We start from the raw sequence: 7,734 nt of genomic DNA on the forward strand, positions 1-7,734 counted from the left end.
GTGATCCCGCAGGCTTGAAGGTTACCCCTCTGGAGAGCATCTCCTTACGGTCTATTAGAAATTTACGTACCAAGGAGATGTTTTGGATATTTAAGTTGAATTCCCTTATCCCGCATGGTTTAAACGAAGTGCTGGAGAAATTTTGACTGGGGCCCTTTATCTAGTTATTTATTCACTTAATATTTAGTTTTTAATAGTTTTATTAAAAATATGGCCGATATATATATTTTAGAGTGATTTTTGGTAGGGATGCACCCATCTATAGATATATGGATGGGGGGATAGTCTATAAAGTATCTATTGATGTTTTAAATTGATATGTGTAGTTTTATGATATTATATATGGATATTATTGGTATTTTGAACATAATTTTATGATCGAATCATTTTATATATATATATAAATTTTTAATGTAGTAGGAATGTATTGATAGTAATGGGATTTATGTGGTTAATAGTATGGTACATAAGAATTGAGGGATGGAGTTTTGTGTAAACGTATAACATTGATATGTATAGGAAGGATGAGAAGGTATATGCCAATTTGATTAATCTTTATAGTTTTAAATAGACTTTCCCTGTATATAAGCCAGGATGGTTGCACTGAGATAGTTCCGTTGTACGTCGGAGGAATGCGTTCCATTACCATGGTAACGCACCCTCCAGACTAGTACTATACGGATGTATCCTGAGCGTGATGACGTCGGGACGGAGTGTGATCGTGTGGCTGTAATAGTCACGTGACCGGCACGTCCGCACGTCAGGTGGTTGAGAAAAATCTCCATAGAGGTAATCCGGAAGTAGTAATCGTGAAGCGGAAGGTCTCCATGCAACCCTCCGTTTGCCGGAAGTTACGAATCGGCGCTTCAGGCTACCACACAGAGGACATGCAGAGATGATTGGGTGGGTAAGGTTTATTATATGTATATAAGGATAAGAGATGTATATGTCACTTGAAAAAGTCGCTTTTATGCGACGAAACGCGTCAGGCATATTTGTTAATAAAAGTTAGTTTTTTGTTTTTGTAAATCCCAGGGACTTATCATTTTAGTTTAATGGGAATCATTCTGGAGCGCTGGATCTTTTTGTTTTTTGCTTATTTCATTTATATTCAGTCGCACCCTGTCACAGGGGTGTGACAGATCCCTGCTTGCTCCATTTGGCATTGGCTTCCTGATCATTTGATTGGTGAGAGGTGATTGCTGTACTCATACAACGTGTACCAGGACGTGGAGGTGTTAGGTGGAGGGCCCCTTTACAGCGGTCCATCCACCTACACCGGGTAAGTCCCCAGTTTTTTCTACTGTCTACATTTTTGAAATTGTACTCCAGTGGGTGGAGCGCCGTCCCTCATTGTTTTTTCATCTTCAATAAGTATGGTATGAGATACTTTATCAAATGCTTTATTAAAATCAAGATATACTATATCCACCGCATTTCCCTAATCAACCCAGTCAGTGATTCTGTCATAGAAGGAAATTAGATTAGTCTGGCATGACTGGTTTGTTACAAACTCATGCTGGCTCTGGTTAATTACTCCATTTTCATCCAAGTACTTGAATACATGCTGTTTAATAATTTGTTCAAAGATCTTTCCTGGTATAGAGGTCAGGCTCACAGGCCTGTAGTTTTCTGGATCCTCCTTCTTCTTTTTTTTAAAGATAGGGACAACATTTTCCAATCTTCTGGGACTTCTCCTGTTCTCCCGGAATTTTCAAACATTATGGCGAGTGGTTCAGCAATTACCCCCGCTGCTTCCTTAAGTTTTCTAGCATGCAATTCGTCTGGACCTTGAGACTTGAATTCATTTAAGTTAGCTAAGTGTTCCCTCACCATCTCTCTGCTTATAGATAGCCTGCATTTTTTTATTCCCTCTATAACACAGGTAAGATCAGTCGATGTTCCATCTACTTTCTGAAAAAAAAAAACAGACAAAATAGGAATTTAAAAGTTCAGCCTTCTCAACATCCTTCTTAACCAATTCACCATTTTCATCTTGTAAGCATCCAATAGCATCTTTCACTTTTCTTTTGCTTTTGAAATACCCCCAAAATCCTTTTTTATTGCCTTTGGCCTTTGTTGCAAGCCTCAATTCATTATCAGCTTTAGCTTTTCTGACTCTTGCCCTAAAGTTTCTGCAGACCGCATTATATTCTTCTTTAGATATTCCCCCTTAGTTTCTACTAGGTAGGCACATTCTTACAAAAGGTTGGTGATCTAATACATATGGAGATTTTAATAGTTTTGGAAACCGAAAAAATCCCATTACTACATGGCTTGATCTGAGCCATATAATGAGCGCTGATCAGTAAGATGGAGAGAAAGAAATGTTGAAAAGAAGAGTGGTGATTGTGAGGGATTCACTATTAAGAGGAACAGAGGCTGCTGTCTGCAGACCTGACACCTCACCAGAGGTGGGCTGTCATATAGGTACATAGTATGTTAGGCTAAAAAAACACAATTGTCCATCCAGTTCAGCCTGTTTCCACGCCCAACCCCCCCCCCCCCCCACCACCACCACCACCACCACCACACACACACACCACCACCCCCCTTGTTGATCCAAAGATAGGCAAAAAATCCCAGTGGGCAGAAGCCAATGTGCCCTCATTTTTGTGAAAATAATTCCTTCCCCACTCCATAATGGCAGTCAGAATAATCCCTGGATCAACATTTGAGAACAACAACCCCACTGGTTATTTAATGTCTATGTCCTGTAATATCATAGCGCTCTAGAAAGGCATCTAGTCCCCTTTTAAACTCCTATTGATTTTGACATCACCACGTCCTCAGGCAGAGAGTTCCCAGTTGCACTGCTCTTACAGTAAAGAACCCCCTTCTGTGTTGATGATTTCTAGACATAGCGAATGCCCTCTTGTTACCGTTGCAGTCCTGGGTATAAACAAATCATGGCAGAGATCCTTGTATTGTCCCCTCATGTATTTATATATAGATATTTGGTCGCCCCTTAACAATCTTTTTTCCAAGGTGACTAATTCTAATTTTGATAGCCTCTCTGAATATTCAAATCTTCCCATTCCGATAATTAATTTAGTCGCCTCAAGCACTGCAACATCTTTCCTGAGCACCGGAGTCCATAACTGTACGCAGTATTCCATGTGAGGCCTGACAAGTGCCGTATATAGTGGGAGGATAATGTTCTCGTCCCTTGCACCTATACCTCTTTTAATACACCCTAAGACTTTATTAGCTTTTGCAGCAGCTGACTGGCATTGGTTACTCCAGTTTAGTCTACAATCCACTAGTACCCCCAGGTCATTTTCCATATCACTTTTCCCTAGCTGTACCCCATTTAGTGTATATTGGTGACATCTGCTTCTCCTGCCCATGTGCATAACCTTACATTTATCAACATTGAACTTCATTTGCCATTTTTCTACTCAAGCCCCCAGCTTATCTAGGTCCATAGGCAGCCGTACATTGTCCTCCATTGTATTAATTATCTTGTATGACATCGTACCAAGCTGTCTTATTTTATATATCAGCCTATTATGCGGCACGGTGTCAAATGCTTTAGAAAAATCAAAACATAAGAAATCAATAGACTGTCCCAGGTCCGGCCTAGAGCTTACTTCATTGTAGAAGCTGATCAAATTGGTCTGACATGATCGACCCATCATAAATCCATGTTGATAAGGTGTGATACCGTTGTTTTTCTTGAGGTATTCCAGGATAGCATCTCTCAGAAACCCCTCGAATATTTTTACAAGTATTGAAATGAGACTTACCGGCCTGTAGTTACCAGGCTCTCTTTTTGACCCCTTTTTGGATATTGGAAAGGCATTGACAATGCGCCAATCCAGTAGTACAACCCCAGTCTCAATAGAGTCTCTAATTATTGGAAATTGCGGTCTGTCTATTACATCACTTAGATCCCTGGGTGTGTTCCACCTGGGCCTGGCGATTTGTTGATTTTAATCCTTTTTAGCTGGTTCTGCACCTCCTTCTGTGTTAGGCAGGTGATATTTAGTGGTGGGTTCGTTTTATCCCCCTTACATCCTCCTTTTTTTCCCTGTATTTTTTAGAAATTCCTCAATGCCTTCTTATTTTAGTAATTTAAACGCTTTCTTTTTTTTTTTGCTTATAGCCCCCTTATAGTCTTGTTGAGCCATATTGGTTTGCTTTAATTCATAGTCCTTTTATTTTTGAAGGGTATATATTGCTCACATGAGCAAACATTGGTCAAAGCCAGGGATGAAAGCTGGAAGTGTGTTACTGCCATTTGTTGACACAGTCCTCCTGAGAAAGTGTTTCACTGCAATGTCTTCTAATGCAATGCCAAGTCGTCAAATATCTCAAGTCAATGTGATTCAACAGTTACTGCAAGTGAATGTAAATGTAAAGTCAAGTACCCTCTCTTGCTGCAAATAAAAAGTTGAACTGTTTTTATCAGCTACAGTCTGTTTACTGAAGTGTCTTCCCATCATCGATACACATGCACTGAGGTACTACACTTAATGCTCCAGGGACAAGGACTACGAATCACTACCTTACCCTTTCTGACTCCGCGGGTTATAAGAACTGCCTGACTTTACCACTGTGAGCAGCCAAGCTAGGCCATGTTTTACCTTCAAAGAGCAGAGCCACCATGACTACCATCTTGTTTCTCCACTGTCTTCCCCTCTAAGGTCCGTGCTCATTCGCCACACCTTACTGTTATTTTTGACCCAATTAATGTTGCCAAGAGTAATTCTGAGCTGATCAAATTTTGCTTTGCTAAAATTTAGTTTTTTTTGTCGCTCCCTGATAAGATTTCCTATTGAATAACAGCTGGAAATTAAATATATTGTGGTCACTATTTCCCAAGTGCCCCTCGACCTGTACCCCCATGATTTTGTCCAGTCTGTTGGTTAATAATAAGTCCAGAGTGGCTCTCCCTCTAGTTGGCTCCTGCACAAGTTGGGTAAGACAGTCATCTTGAATTGCTCTCAAGATCTTATTGCCCTTGTAAGATTTCCAGGTTTCATCTTCCCATATTATATCTGGATAAGTAAAGTCCCCCATAATAATTACTTCTTTTCGGTTTACCACCTCCAATATGTCTTAGTAATAAGTTTTCAGTTTCTTCTGTTATTTTTGGTGGCCTTTAGGATTTTATTAGTCTTCCCTCCCTGTGTTTCCACCCATAGAGATTCTGTGTGTTCATCTCCTGCACCTATATCTTCTCATAGCCTCGAGATTAAACAGGATTTAACATACAGACATACCCCTCCCCCTTTCTGGTTTCCATGGTCCCTTTACAGGTTGTAACCCTGTAAATTCACTGCCCATTCGCATTCTTTATCAAGCTATGTTTCCGTTATGCCTACTATATCATAGTTTGTTTTTTTTTAATTCTCGCTTCAAGCAGAAGTGATTAGACTACTTGTATTCATTGTCATACAGTTTATATGGTTGTGGTTATTTGTATGCATTATGCTACTGATGGTCCTATTAGCTGGTCTGTCAGTTCTATCTGTACTAACCTCTCCCCCTGCTCGACCCCTATTTCCCTTCCTTGATCCCAGAACCTTGTCTACACTGTGTTCCCCCCTATTTCTTTTGTCGCCCCCTCTGTCTTCCAGGGGCACAAATCAAAGATGTGTCTGAAGTGCTATCAAGACTCTTCAGTTCTACAGACCAATACAAATTCCTACTGAATTGAAGGGACAAATGACACTGCAAAAAAAGGCCTTGCAATTATCTGCAGTCTTTGAAGACCTCGGCAGGAAAATGAAAGAACGAGGAGCAAAGGTAGTCTTCTCATCCATCCTCCCAGTTGATGACCATGGAATAAGGAGATGGAACAGAATTGTAGAGGTGAATAAGTGGCTACGTCGATGATGTCTTCAGCAAAGATTTGGATTTCTAGACCCTGGATATTACCTATATGATGAACTGCTTGCTAGAGATAGGTTGCACCTTACAAAGACAGGTAAGAATATATTTGGCAGGTGCCTTGCTACACTTATCAGGAGAGCTTTCAACTAGAACAGCAGCAGAGAAGCAGCACATGTGAAAAAGACTTGGGTATACTAATAGATCATAGACTGAACATGAGTCAACAATGTGATGCAGCAGCCAAAAAGGCAAACACAATTCTGGGATGTATTAAGAGAAGCATAGAGTCTAGATCACAGGAGGTAATTATGCCCCTCTACTCTTCCTTAGTCAGACCTCATCTGGAATACTGTGTCCAGTTCTGGGCACCCCACTTTAAAAAAAGATATTGACAAACTGCAGCAAGTTCAGAGAAGAGTTACCAAGATGGTGAGCGGTCTGCAAATCATGTACTGTGAGGAACGGTTAAAGGATCTAGCTTGCAAAAAAGAAGGCTGAGAGGAGTTTTTGAAAATTCCTCCATAATACTCCCAGTCTTATAAAATTCCTTTTTCGTGTCTACAGTCTTTGACAATATCGTTTAACTGGGAAATAAATTTAAAAAAAGAGATATTACTCACCTCATCTTTCACATTCCATGCTGCTCTAGTCCGCTCTGGTTTCTGTGCTCCCTCACTTCGGGGTAATGCAATCATGTGACCGCTGTGGCCAGTACCTGACCTCTGCAGTAAATTAGCTGAGGCCTGTGATTAAATCATAGAATGATAGAGTTGGAAGTGCAGGCTTCACTAAATCATCCCAGACAGATATTTGTCCACCCTGTGTTTGAACACTTCCATTGAAGGAGAACTCACCACCTCCCATGGTAACCTGTTCCACTCATTGATCACCCTCACTGTCTAATATCTAATCTGTGTCTCCTCTCTTTCAGTTTCATTCCATTGCTTGTAGTCTTTCCTCGTACAAATGAGAATAGGGCTGATCCCTCTGCATTGTGACAGCCCTTCAGATATTTGTAGACCGCTATTAAGTCTCCTCTCAGCCTTCCTTTCTGCAAGCTGAACATTCGCAGATCCTTTAACCGTTCCTCATAGGACATGATTTGCAGACCGCTCACCATCCTGGAAACTCTTCTCTGAACTTGCTCCAGTTTGTCCATGTCATAGGGAGGCAAGCAGTGACCAGAACAGCGCAGACCAGCAAGAAGGGGAAGCAAGAGGTAAGTAATATCAGTTATTTTTATTTTACATTTCCCATGCCTTGGATTGCTTGGGGGCCCTCTGTAACGCTGGCCTTGATGGCTGCAGAACATTCACACAGCCTAATGAGTATTCCTACAAAAGCTTTTGCCTGACTATCAGGTGTGTAAAAATATTTTGATTAAAATTTCCACCAGGATACAGTCATTAGTTGTACAGGATTCTGTACCATTAAGGCCGTTCATGGTAAGAAGTGGCCAAGCTCCGGTTGATCTGATCCTTTTTGCTTAATGGTGGTGAGAACCTGATAAAAACAACAAGTCAGTGAGAGACAAGGTGATTTGTATTGTCATATACACTGAATGGCGGTTTTATTAGAAACCCCATCTAGTAGCACGCAGGACCTCTCTTGGCCTACAGAACATTCTTCGCAACAGAACCGGCTGTGCATCTCCCCTCATTCATACGAGGAGATGTACAGTTGACCAGCTTGGATCTTTATGCTTGCTGGGAAGAAAACATGAACGAGCATTTACTTGCTTGTTGGCTGATGGTTGTCCCTTTTACATCGGGTATGACCATTCAAAGGGCTTTCTTGACTAAGACAACTTTTGGCAGGAAAGATGTCCTCTTTGCTGGTTGTCAAATGTAAAATATGGAATGGTTCAGTGGGCAAATGTCTCTTGATAGTAAT

At 40.9% G+C, this 7,734-nt stretch overlaps 1 long non-coding RNA gene across 1 annotated transcript; it reads left to right on the forward strand.

Moving 5' to 3' along the window:
* The first annotated feature begins 725 nt into the window (after positions 1-725).
* Positions 726-4,413, forward strand: LOC136611114 (uncharacterized). The gene is made up of 2 exons (XR_010790223.1): positions 726-903; positions 4,173-4,413. It is a non-coding gene; the product is annotated as an uncharacterized lncRNA (long non-coding RNA).
* The last annotated feature ends 3,321 nt before the right edge of the window (positions 4,414-7,734 follow it).

The sequence above is a fragment of the Eleutherodactylus coqui genome, chromosome 2, assembly GCF_035609145.1.
Source record: "Eleutherodactylus coqui strain aEleCoq1 chromosome 2, aEleCoq1.hap1, whole genome shotgun sequence".
Lineage (NCBI taxonomy): Eukaryota > Metazoa > Chordata > Amphibia > Anura > Eleutherodactylidae > Eleutherodactylus > Eleutherodactylus coqui.